At 40.6% G+C, this 12,767-nt stretch overlaps 1 protein-coding gene across 8 annotated transcripts in view; it reads left to right on the top strand.

The window, feature by feature from the left end:
- The window catches only part of SHANK2 (SH3 and multiple ankyrin repeat domains 2), a 353,842-nt gene that overhangs the window by 146,507 nt on the left and 194,568 nt on the right, over positions 1–12,767 (top strand). The window lies entirely within an intron of this gene.

The following is a 12,767-nucleotide window of genomic DNA, read 5'->3' as shown; positions in this document are numbered from 1 at the left end:
AATCTCCCTAACACAGAGGTTATCCACAGCTAGACCTAGCCAAACTGGTTTTGACCTCTTAAACCCTTCTCCTTTAAGAACCATAGTGTTGGAAGGGACCCCCGCACCCCTGGATAATTCAGTCCAACCCTAATCGCGCAACACTACTTACAGACGAAGGCTCATTTTGCCACAAGGAATGTAGTGTTGCAGGGGAGTTGTTGAACTCTACCTTTGATATGTTACTATGACAGCCTTGTTCAGCCTAGTGTCTATTCGAAACACATCCACTGTGCCTGCCAGCAAAATTGTGTGCTATTAGTAGCAGTATATATGTATGAGGATTTCATGTTTTTACAAGGATGATGGAGATTGAACAGCTGCACCAGTTAAGAGTGTTGTTAACACTGCAAGTGGTTGCTGTGCTGGGAAAGCAGTGCACAGGTCAGCCCATGCAGAAAATATTCATTGAAATGAAACAGTATGAAACAGTGGTAGGAAGTAGGAACGGACAAATCAATAAGTTTTGGTCCATATCAGTTTCATATGTATTCAAGCATAAGTCTGTTCCATTTAATTTCTGCATCAGTGATTTTAAAAAAAGCATAATTTTTCACATTTATTTTTGCATGCAGTTTCCTATAACATACACATTTGGTACATAATTCCCTTAATATACACATTTTTGTAAGTAACATTCTCTAATACTCACAATTTTATATGCAGTTTTCTCCAATATATATATGCTCTACAATATCTTTTTATATGCACTTTTGAACTGAGACCTGCATTGCAAAATTTGGAAAAAAAATGCATCCAAAAGGATAAATGTTTTCCAATCTGCATATTAGTCCAAGAAATACAAATTAGGTCAGTTTGTTTAAAAATGTGGACCAAACAAAATTATCTTCCATCCTGTTTTGTTGATGGCTTCTTTCTGATGTGAACAAGTAAAACAACCTCTAACCAGACAAAGCAATGGTCCCAACATGTTGAACCAGGGGTAGGCATTTTTGGGGAGCTTTACATTTGGCAAAATGTAAAGTACATCAGTACAAAATGGCTGCTATGGGAGATGTAGCAAAGGACAAATAACCTGCCCAAAAGATTGAGGATAAAGCAGAGTGGGGTCTGAGCCCCAACACATTAAACTCCTTTGAAGCCACAATTTTCAGCACCAACAAAATATTTCACAGAAATCCCAGTTGTTCATAAGAAAATACGTTGCTTTTTTTTTTTTAATTTGGAGGGGTAGGGCATCTAGTTGAGCACCATGTTTCCTACTTATCTGCTGATGGGACACTTACACTGGCATATATATGCCCAGCCCAAAAGTTGAGGAAAGAAAAAGATCCATTTCAGAAAGTAGTAGTAACTTTGCTTGTCACATTCCCAATATCCATGGCAACACTACTGACTTTCTCCAAATATGGGGCAGCACCTGCCACAGAAGAATATAAGAAGAGCCATGCTGGATCAGACTGTCATGGTCGTCTGAGAAGGAAATGGACTTTTTTATATATATATATATATAATTTTTTATTTTTTTCCTACAATACTTAAACATACACATTTACATTATCACAAAAAGAAATAAAAAAACATAACATACTACATAATATTGAAATGTTGAATACATAATATCTTATCTAAATAACATAATCAAACTTAACATATAAGTGCACCCCCCACCTCGGGATCTCATTCCTGATTCCAGAATCTCATACTTTCTTCTGCTGGTGGTTTCCCACTTCCCTTAGAAAACACAAATATTAGGAACTGTTTCCAAATTCCTTCAAAATCATTTGATTTAGCTAAACCTCTTCTCCATTTAATATTACATGTCAATTTATCATTAATAGCTATATCCCATACTTCTTTATACCATTCTTCAATAGAATATTCCCCTTGAATCTTCCAGTTCCTAGCTACAATCAATGTTGCTGCAGTCAGCAAATTCGTTATCAATTCCTTGATTTCCTTTTTACATTTTAAATCTTCAAATAGTGACAGTAATGCAACTTTTGGTGTTCGTTCTATCTTCATTTCCACAATTTCTTCAATCTCCAAAAACACCATCTTCCAAAATTTTTGAACATAGTCGCATTCCCACCACATATGTAAATACGTTCCTTTACCCCCACATCCTCTCCAACAGTTTGCTGATTGCTGATTATTTATCTTATTCAATCTAACTGGAGTTAGGTACCACCTCCATATAATTTAAAAATAATTCTCTTTTATTCTTACTGACATATTTCTCAACGCTCTTTGTTTCCATAGTCCCTCCCAGCCCTGTTGTCCTATTTGTACATTCAAATCTGTCTCCCAAACCATTTGGATAATTCGAGAAGGAAATGGACTTACCAGAGGCTGTACTCTCTCCTTCCTCTGAGGACATACCAGAGGCAGCGTTACAGGGAGAAAGGGGCCGTGCAGCCGAGAATAGGGTGACCATATTTTGGAAACCAAAAAGGAGGACAACATGGTTGCCGCCAAGGGGGCATGTCCAGTACCAAGGGGGTGTGCCCACCCGAACATAGCTTTGGTCACATATCTGATTTTACAGCACACATTTAAGACAAATCTGTTCTACATAACATCTTCATGTTAAAATCACTGAAATAAAGAACAAGTGAGAGATTCAATGTATCTGAAATTAACTTCACTCACTCCTATTTTTGTAGGTTTTGCTGTATTTTGAAGCTTTTGCTATACTCTGTGTGTTACATTCTCCCCTTCCCTCAAATATATTTTCTGACTGTATCTTCACTCATTGCATGCTGCTGTTGTTGTTAACAAGGTTTGCTACTGGCCCCAGATCTGTTTCAAATTTGGTATGGCTAAAGGTCTACCTAAAAGCTATCATGGTGCCAACTTTCAGCTCTTTATCTTTAAAAATGACAGTTTAAAAATAATAATTTTAAAACCTCATTTTTTAAAAAAATCCTAAAAAATCAATGGATGAACGTATCTGTTTCAAATTTGGTGTGGCTAAAGCTCTACCTAAATCCTATCACGGTACAAAGTTTCATCTCTTTATATTTAAAAATGATGATTTTAAAAATAATAATTTTAAAACCTCAATTTTTAAAAAATTCCTAAAAAATCAATGGATGAACAGATCTGTTTCAAATTTGGTATGACTAAAGCCCTTACTAAGAGCTACCATTGTGCCAAGTTTCATGTCTTTATCTTAAAAAATGACAGAGTTATAAGCATTTTTGTTAATTCTCATTAGAGCTGCTCTTTGGGGGGAAAATCCACATTTCCCCTTCCCCTCCCGGATTTGCCATCAAGAACCCGGACAAATCCGGGCAAATCTGGTCATATGGTCACCCTAGCCGAGAAGGATGCAGGCCCCTTGGAAGAGCTCAATGAAGGCCATAGTCCTTCACCTCCTGTCTCCAACAAAGCAGATTCTGAGCCAGAAGTAAGTCATCCACCCAGCCCTCAGGAAAGAAGGAGTTTGAGGCGTGCAGAGCAGGTCCAGCCAGTAAGAAAATGTCTGCGGCTGCAGAAATGTAATGCTGTGAACGCTGCACTTAAATAGCTGGCTGAGATGGAAGGCTCAGTAATGAGCCATAGCTGGTGATGGGTGGGTCCAGGCAGGAGCACAGCATAAAAAGGAACAACAGAAGCTGCCTGATGCTGGCAACAACTTTTGTGAAATTGCTAGGTCTGTTGCTTGCTCCTTGACTCAGGCCTTGGAATCTTTGTGACTTTGACCCCGGACTGAACTTTGGAACTCCTCTATATCTCTCTGCTATCTGGACTGTGACAACCGAGCATTTTGGACTTTTACGAGTTGCCTTCTCACTGTTTAGCAACCAAGAGCATCTCAGTTGGCTGCATTCCCGGAAAAGACTGATAAGCTGGCCGACTGCACAGGCAGGACGAGATAACCAGGCGAAACCCGACACAGACCAAGGGTCCATCTAATCCAGCATTCTGCTCATGCAGTGGCCAACCTTCTTCCCATGGAAAACCCTCAAGCAGGACATGAGTGCAACAGCACTCTCCCATCCATGATCCCTGGTGTACATGGGAATACTGGCTGTCATGCTGGAGGCAACATATAGCCATCAGGACTAGTAGAAATCAGTAATCCTTTATGAATTTGTCCAATCCACTTTTAAAGCCATGCAAATTGGTGGCCATGCAAAATTGTGGTGTTACATTGGCCATTCTTCAGTCCACTGGTAGACAGGCTGATCTTAGGGATATGTTGCATATTTTGTTAGAAGATCAACAATTTTGTATTTGAGTTCTTTGAGAACTGTAGGATGGCTATCATCTGGGCCTGATGATTTATTTACTTTCGATTTGTCGATAAGGTTGAGAGCTTCATATTTTGTCACCAACATTTGCCTCATTTCCTCAGACTCCTTTCCTGAAAACATCTGTTCAGGCACAGATTATCTGTCCTATATTTTCTGCAGTGAAGACAGATGAAAAGATTTCTTTCAGTTTCTCCACAATTTCCTTATCCTCCTTTAGTACTCCTTTAACTTCATTATCACCCAGTGGTCCAACTGCCTCCCTAGCTGGTTTCCTGCTTCTGATAGGTTTAAAGAATTCTTTATTGTTTCCCTTGATGTTGTTAGTGATATGCTCCTCAAAATGCTTTTTTGCATCTCTTATAGTTTGCTTGCATCTCCTTTGTGCAAGTGTGTGCTTCCTTTTGTTTTCCTCGTTTGGGCAGGACTTCCATTTTCTCAAGTAAGCTTTCTTTTCTCTAATACCTTCTTTGACATTGCTTGTTAACCATACTAGTGATCTCTTCGACTTGGTTCTACCTTTCCTAACCTGTGGCATACACTCTAGTGAAGCTGCTATTGTAGTTTTGAGAAACCTCCAAGCATTTTGATGGGAGATAATCCTCTTGACTCCCCCTTTCAACTTCCTTTTTACCAGTTCCCTCATTTTAGAGAAGTTTCCTCTTTTGACTATGACACTGTTGGATTTCCTTGGCAATTTTCCACTTAAGTATACATTAGGTCTGATAACACTGTGTTCACTGTTTCCGGTTGGTTCTACAACATTCACATCTATTACTAAGTCCTGAGTTATACCATTTAGGAATAAATCTAAGGTTGCCTCCCCTCTGGTCAGTTCCATGATCAACTGCTCTAGGGCACAGTTGTTTAGAGCATTGATTAATTTCACCTCTTTATTCTGATTGGAACATTTATTTATCCAGTCAGTGTGGAGGAAATTGATGTCACCTATGATTATAACACTTCCTCATTTGGAGGCCTCCCTGATTTCATTTTCTATCTCTAGAGCACCCTGAGCATTCTGGCCTGGGGGACGATAGCATGTCCCTAGTACTAAAGGAGCCTGGTAGTGTCACATACAGCACTTCAATGAAAGAATCTGTCTCATTTAAGTTTCTAGTCTGCTTGGCTCTATGCCCTTTTTGACATACAAAGCAACACCTCTTCCGGTATGTCTTCCGCTGTCCTTTGTATAGAGTGTATATCCAGAGATGACCATATCCCACTGGTTCTCTCCATTCCACCAGGTTTTGGTAATGTCCACTACATCTTGGTTCTCCTTTAAAAACACTCCCAGTTTTCTTGGAGGCTTCTACCATTTGCATAGAAACACCTATACATGATGTCCCTCTCCAGATGTCTCTGGGTGTGCATGTTCTGCTATGGTACTTCGGCGCATGTTCTGCTATGGTACTTAGGCCTCTTTGACTTGCTATCTTGTTTTACCACATGCTCATGGCCTATTTAATCCCCTTCTACATTTGGGCATCAGAAATATTTTCATCTTTACCCCCAAAAAATGATTGAACTTGAACTGGATGTTTCCCAGCTCCTGTTGGCTTTCCCCCAGGGTTCAGTTTAAAAGCTGCTCTGCGCACCTTTTTTATGTCTAGTCAAGGTGATGGGGAGACAGCCCCATGATGTCATCCAAACAGTACAGAACCTACCAGACACAAGAATTCCTCAATATTTTCCACTGGATGAACCAGTGTGTTGCAGGCAGAAAAGGCCAGAAAGCATCCCAATGTATAGGGTTTGGATCTCTTTATTCTCCTCTCACTCATTCACTTATTCACTCACCATGCTGCTCATAACCACCCTCCACCTTTTTGATAGGTCTCAGTGGGGATGGGTGGGTTGGTGCATATATAACCAATTTACAGTGTAATAAGTGTAAAGCATATTCCTCATAAACCTTTTAGAATAATGTAAGTTGGCTGTTGCTTTTTCTTCCTAATCCGTTGTTATGGGATGAATACATCAAATGATATGGGATACAAAGATTATTCAAAGAAAGCTGAAAGTGGGTCAAGTTCAGGTAAATATTTAAAAATGCACATGAAATTGTATTAATAGAATATGATGTAATCTAGCTAAAAGTGCCTGTTAGTTTTTACCATTAGTCATGCCCACTGACATCATTTGTGTCTATCACTCATGATATAAAGAAAACCACAGCTAACTTCTAAAAATAATCTTGATATTATTATCTTTTCCAAGTAATATTCTTAATCTAGATGGGCAATGGTCCATCCACTATAACATTTTTTCTTGTTCCATCCACTGTAACATTTTACCTTTAGTAGGTCTTCTACTTTGTTGCTCTTTTAAATTACCTTTTTTAACAATATGGATATATCTAGCTTACAGCTATCAAATAGTAGCACATGAGACAAACCTGACTCATAGTGACATGTTGTACTGGTTTGTTAAATGCCCCATTAAATATTACAATGTATTTTTGGAGTGTTTTGTTGGACACCTCCCATAAAACTCAGAGGATTTGGTTAATCAGGAATGATATTGCAACTGCTTACAAGCTAACTGTACTGTCTGATCAGGTGGTAGGCAATCACACACGGAGCTATTTATTTATTTATTTATTTATTTATTAAACTTATATACCACTCCCATAGCCAGGGCTCTCTGGGCGGTTTACAGAAATTCTAAAATTGAGGTAAAAACAAGTATACAAAATTTTAAACTCTAAAACACAGAACACACACACATAAAGCATTAAAAACCGATTAAAAACTAAACATGTGGGTAATTAGGATGTGCCGCCATATGCCTGGGCAAAGAGGAAAAAGAGACTGAAGGTAGACTGGCAGGCAAGAGAGAACATTTGTGTGTATGTATCTGTGAATGGGTGTGCATGTCTGTGTTTATATAGATATGTATGAATGTGTGTGTGTGCAGATGTCCTGCTTTTGCCCAACCATTTGACCTGGACCCACTCACTTTTCGTTCTGACCACACCTACTGTTGGAATGTAGATCCCAGCAAATTCCATACAACAGGATTGGCCCTAGTCATTTTGCTGCCTGAGGCAAGGACGAGATAACACTCTTACAAATGCTGACTGGGCTGGTAGTTGAATCTCTCTTACACACTGGCAGTGGAACAGCATCTTCACCACCATACCTGAAGGAAGTAAGAACATAACAACATAAGAGCCATGCTGGATCAGACAAAGGGTCCATCTAGTCCAGCAAAGGAATCAAGGCTGGAGTCAAGGCAAAACAGGCCGGGTTTCTTGGTCATGACAGGAGGAGTCCTTGCAGCTGGTTATACTTTTCATGATTCTGTTGTCTTTGGAAAGAATGGGCCCATTTCGAATTCAGATGGGCAGGTTTAGCCTATTTCTATTACCAGGCTCCCATTTCCTATATTTCCAGTCAACTACGGCCACTTCTAAAAAAGCCCTCCCTGGACCCTCTGGATCGTAACAACTTATCGACCAGTATCAAATCTTCTATTTCTGGGCAAGGTGATCGAGAGGGCGGTTGCTCACCAACTCCAAGCAGTTTGGGATGACACAGATTTTCTAGACCCATTTCAAATCGGCTTTAGAGCAGGATACGGAGTTGAGACCACTATGGTCGCCTTAGCAGATGATCTACGCCTTAGTATTGACAGGGGGAGTGTGTCCCTGCTGGTTCTCTTGGACCTCTCAGCGGCTTTCGATACCATAGACCATGGTATCCTTCTGGATCACCTGAGGGAATTGGGATTTGGAGGCAGTGTCCTTCGATGGTTCCAGTCCTACCTCTTCGGCAGGTTCCAGATGGTGATGCTTGGGGATAGCTGCTCCTCAAAAAAGGAGCTGCTGTGTGGCATACTGCAAGGTGCCATCCTTTCCCCAATGCTATTTAATATTTACACGAAACCGCTGGGAGAGATCATCCGGAGGCATGGGGCGGGGTGCTATCAGTATGCTGATGACACCCAAATATATTTCTCTATGCCTTCGACAACAGCTTCAGCTAAGGATAGTGTGTCTCCTATGAATGAATGCTTGGAGGCGGAAATGGGCTGGATGATGAAAAACAAACTGAAGCTGAATCCAGACAAGACAGAGGTGCTCTCTGTCAAAGGCCACAACCTGGGTTTGGAGGTGTGTCAACTGGTTCTGGATGGGGCTACACTCCCCCTGAAAGACTGTGTTCGCAGCTTGGGGGTGCTTCTGGATCAGTCGCTCCAAATAACAGCCCAGATAGATGTGACGGCCAGGAGTGCCTACTATCAGCTTCGGCTGATATGCCAGCTGCGCCCCTTCCTAGAGTTGGAAGACCTAAAGATGGTAGTGCACGCACTTGTAACTTCGAGGTTCAACTTCTGCAATGCTCTCTACATGGAGCTACCTCTGTGCCTAATCCAGAAACTTCAATTAGTCAAAAAATGGCAGCCAGGCTGGTCACTGGTACACCTAGGGCTGACCACATTACACCAGTTTTAAAATCTCTTCACTGGCTGCCGATTAGTTTCTGGGCAAAGTACAAAGTGTTGGTTATTACCTTTAAAGCCCTACATGGTTTGGGTCCAGGCTACCTGTGGGATCGCCTTCTCCCGTACAATCCGCACACTCAGGTCCTCTGGGAATAATCAACTTCAGCTAGCAAAAACTAGATTAATAACTGTTACCCAGAGGACCTTTTCTTCTGCTGCTCCCAGACTGTGGAATGGCCTGCCGGAGGAGATTCGTCAACTTGACAGTCTTTTAGAATTTAAGAAAGCAATAAAGACTTATCAATTCCGGCAGGCCTATCCAGTGAAATTTTAGAATGTTTTCAGGATGTTTTCAGGATGTTTTAAAGATGTTTTAATCATGTATGGTATGTTTTAATCCATTTTAATGTGTATTTTATATCATGTTTTTATAGTTTGAATTGTTTTAGTTTTTGTGAACCGCCCAGGGAGCTTCGGCTATTGGGCGATATAAAAATGCAATAATAATAACAACAACAACAACAACAACTATAGAATATTTGTAACTAGCAATGTCAGTTGCATTCAACAGCCAGGTCGCCATCCCTGAGCTGTGCCGTGCCATGCTGCAACCTGGTCTAAGCCGTCTACATTTGTTCTATACTATAGGTTAGACATTCAGATTAGAGCTGACTGTTCCTTTGGTTATTCAGTCCTTTCTTCTGTTCTGGAAAAGATAACAACCCATCTACAGTAAGTCAGTTTGCAACTCAGCCATATGTGTGAGGCACAGAGACTATGGCCATAGCTAGACCTAAGGTTTATCCCTGGATCGTCCAGGGGTCAAACCTGTTCACCTAGGTGGCACACAGGGGATCCAGTGCTGAGGCAGGGGCGAACCCCGGATGATCCCAGGATGAACCTGAGGTCTAGCTGTGGCCTATGAAGAAGAAAGAGGTTTCTACCTGTAACTGTAGTTCTTCTTTGTGGTCTTTGTGTTCCAAGGGGTTCCCGCTTATTCCTTCAATTCTTTGTCGACCACCATTGTGGCAGCATTTGATTGAAGAAACTTCTAGGTTTTCCTACCTTGCTGAGGAAAAATCTTGATGTTCTTCATTCTTCTCATTCTAGTATTTCTTCAGTCTTTTGGATTTTGCCTTTTTTACAACCCACCATCCGTCCTGGTTTAGGAGTCATGCTTGGTTTCAGTGTTGGCAGCAAAGGTTTTCTTGGTTCCGAGGCATCAATATTGGTTTCAATGAAGTGAGGGAATAAGCGGGAACCTGCTAGGGGCATGCACACTGGGATGGTGGGGGAGGATTCCCACCAACAACTCAGCTATAGAAGTTTACTGATTTGAGGCTCGGTGCAGGCACAGACCCATATGTATGAATGCACAGATGACCAGTTGAAGAATTATAGTTACATGTAGCAAACTGTTTCAACTCTGGGCTTAATCAATGAATATTGCTTCATTGTGCATCTGAAAAATGGGAACATTAGGATTGTGATGTGCATAAATGTTAAAAAAAATCTGTTTGCAATGCATCCAGAGAATGCTTGTTATAGGGTGGATTAAATAAGTAGCTAATTTTATTAATAAATATTCTAATGGACTCCATACAAAATAATACTACAAGGTGAATATTTGATAACTAGTGAAAGGGGTTATTTTAAATGATTCAGGAATCTGAATCCAAAGAATTGTGTCTGATAGATAGATAGAAGCTCCTTCATGCATTAATTGTGTGGAGGGGGCAACACATGATTAAGGGGAAGCAGGGCCACACTGCTGACCCCACCCCTAATGTTGTCTGGCTTCCTCTGAAGTTCATGTACTGAATCTAGAAGTCTGTAGGGGGAAAGTCTCGATGGGTAGACCTCTTTGTGTGTAAGCTTCCAAACTTGTTTGGTTCCAGGTTGAATGAAAGTCTACCTGTGTCATACTTTTCCTCCTCAAATGTCTGTGCTCAACTCAGCCCACTGCTCCTTAATCACAATGGGCTCTCTCCACAGAACTAGTGAAGAACAGCCATGTATATGTGCTGTGGTGTGTGTGTGTGTGTGTTTGAGAGAGAGAGATTTAGATCAGGACTGTCGTGAAAGGGGAGGGGCTTAACTGCTTTTCCCAAGTGTTGGTTTCCTTATGATAGTTGCCCCACAAAGAAGGCCAGTCCAAGACATTTTGCTGCCTTGGAGAAGCAAAAAGTGATGCACCCTTCCACATCTAGAAGCTCACCTGGCACCTACAATGTGGTCTTTTGGGTGCCAGGTAAAGACGCTTTTATTCAGCCAGGTTTTTTCATTCTCCAGTTTTTTGTGTGTGGTTTTTTTTAAAGTAGGCATTCTCCTGAATGCATGCCAGCTTAAAGTGAGCAGAGGTTCAGAACCATGAATGCTGGCCCCTCTCCCTACATCTCCAGATATGTTGGTCCCATCCCCCCTCATTTCAGACCTTGCGGTGTTGAATTGGCAAGGCCTGAAAGGGAATTCTGCTTGCATTTGCTTAAACTCCAGTAGAACTCTTTATGTGAATGGAAACCCTGCTAAGGCATTGTCTGCAATCACATGGAGAATTCTGCTCACGTTCAAATAAACATGAGTAGAACTCCCTTTCATACTTTGCTGAATCAACTGGAGGGGTCAGGGGTAGCACACCCATAGATGTAGGGGCCAAGGCCAGCGTGCATGGTCCCAACCCTCTACTCACTTTAAGCCCTCACACATTCAGGTGAATGCCTGAACAGGGTTAGCATTCTTGCATTTTTATATATTTACATGGCTGCTGGCTTTTACTCTGGATTTATTTTGTTGTTTTAAAGATTTTTCCACGTTGTTTTTTATTATGTTGTTATATTTTAAAGAAAGAAAGAATACCCAAGGTCAACCAAGTTATTTTGACACCTGAAGCAGAAAATGCCATCAACACATCGCCCCTCCCTGGGAATAAAAAATATATAATGACTAACTTAAACCCCTTTGATTTCAGTTGATCTCCTCTATGTATGATTATTAAGTCTGGATCCAACCCCAATAATAACAAACAATAATAATCATTTGCTGCCTTTCATGACACCAGATTTCAGCACTCTGCTTACCCTGTTTCCCCGAAAGTAAGACATCCCCTGAAAATAAGACCTACTTCCAGTTTTGCCTCTCGCTGTAATATAAGGCATCCCCCCGAAAATAAGACCTTCTTTTTGTTCAACAGTAAATGTGTACCGTATTCTTCTTCATGGAAAAATAAGACATCCCCTGAAAATAAGACCTAGCACATCTTTGGGAGCAAAAATTAATATAAGACACTGTCTTATTTTCGGGGAAACAGGGTAGTAGTAGGATCTAAAGCTACCATTTGCCCCATTAAGGAGCAATTCTGCAAGTGGCAGGAAACCAATTTTAGAACATTGCCTAAATTTTAGAAGAGCCTTTTAGGTTATCTTTATTTATTTATTTTTAAAATCTTTGGTAATGGCAAGGTTTTTTTCCTGCACTTCTTTGTGGCTCTCAGTTTCCCAGTGCTTGCTAAGTCAGGATCAATTTCAGACTTAACGCCTATGCCCATTTGTACCTTTACTCTTTTTAAAAGGTCACGCACTTCCCATTGTCATTTTCTTCTGCTGTGAAAATCAGCAGAATGTTGAAAAACATACTCCAGCTGTGTATACTTACTGTGGGTTATGTGAATATCCTTTATCAACCAAGGCTATTGCAGTTACAGAAACTGACCCAGATTCCAAGTCTCTGGCATTAACTATTAAGTACTGCATTTTCTTTTAGTATTATTAAATCTCTAAGTAATAAAGCTTGCAACCCAGTTTAGGATAGACTTAGCACTTGTAGGTCACAATTCATATAACACATACTTTGGAGTAGTCCCACTGAAGGCTCAATTGGAAGTTTCTATCAACACTATTGTGCATTAACTCATTTTATGGGTTCCATCATCAGGATTCACTGATGCATGGGAACGTGCTATTTTCCCCTATTAAAATATAATTATATTTTAAGTATAGCAGAAAAACAGAGTGTAATCATAGAATCTTGTTCACTTTGGAAAAAATACTTTTATAGTAAGTA

This window comes from Elgaria multicarinata, chromosome 2, assembly GCF_023053635.1.
Source record: "Elgaria multicarinata webbii isolate HBS135686 ecotype San Diego chromosome 2, rElgMul1.1.pri, whole genome shotgun sequence".
In the NCBI taxonomy this organism is placed as follows: Eukaryota; Metazoa; Chordata; class Lepidosauria; order Squamata; family Anguidae; genus Elgaria; species Elgaria multicarinata.
The sequence above is the reverse complement of the archived record's forward strand: the minus strand, read 5'-3'. Positions and strand labels throughout refer to the sequence as shown.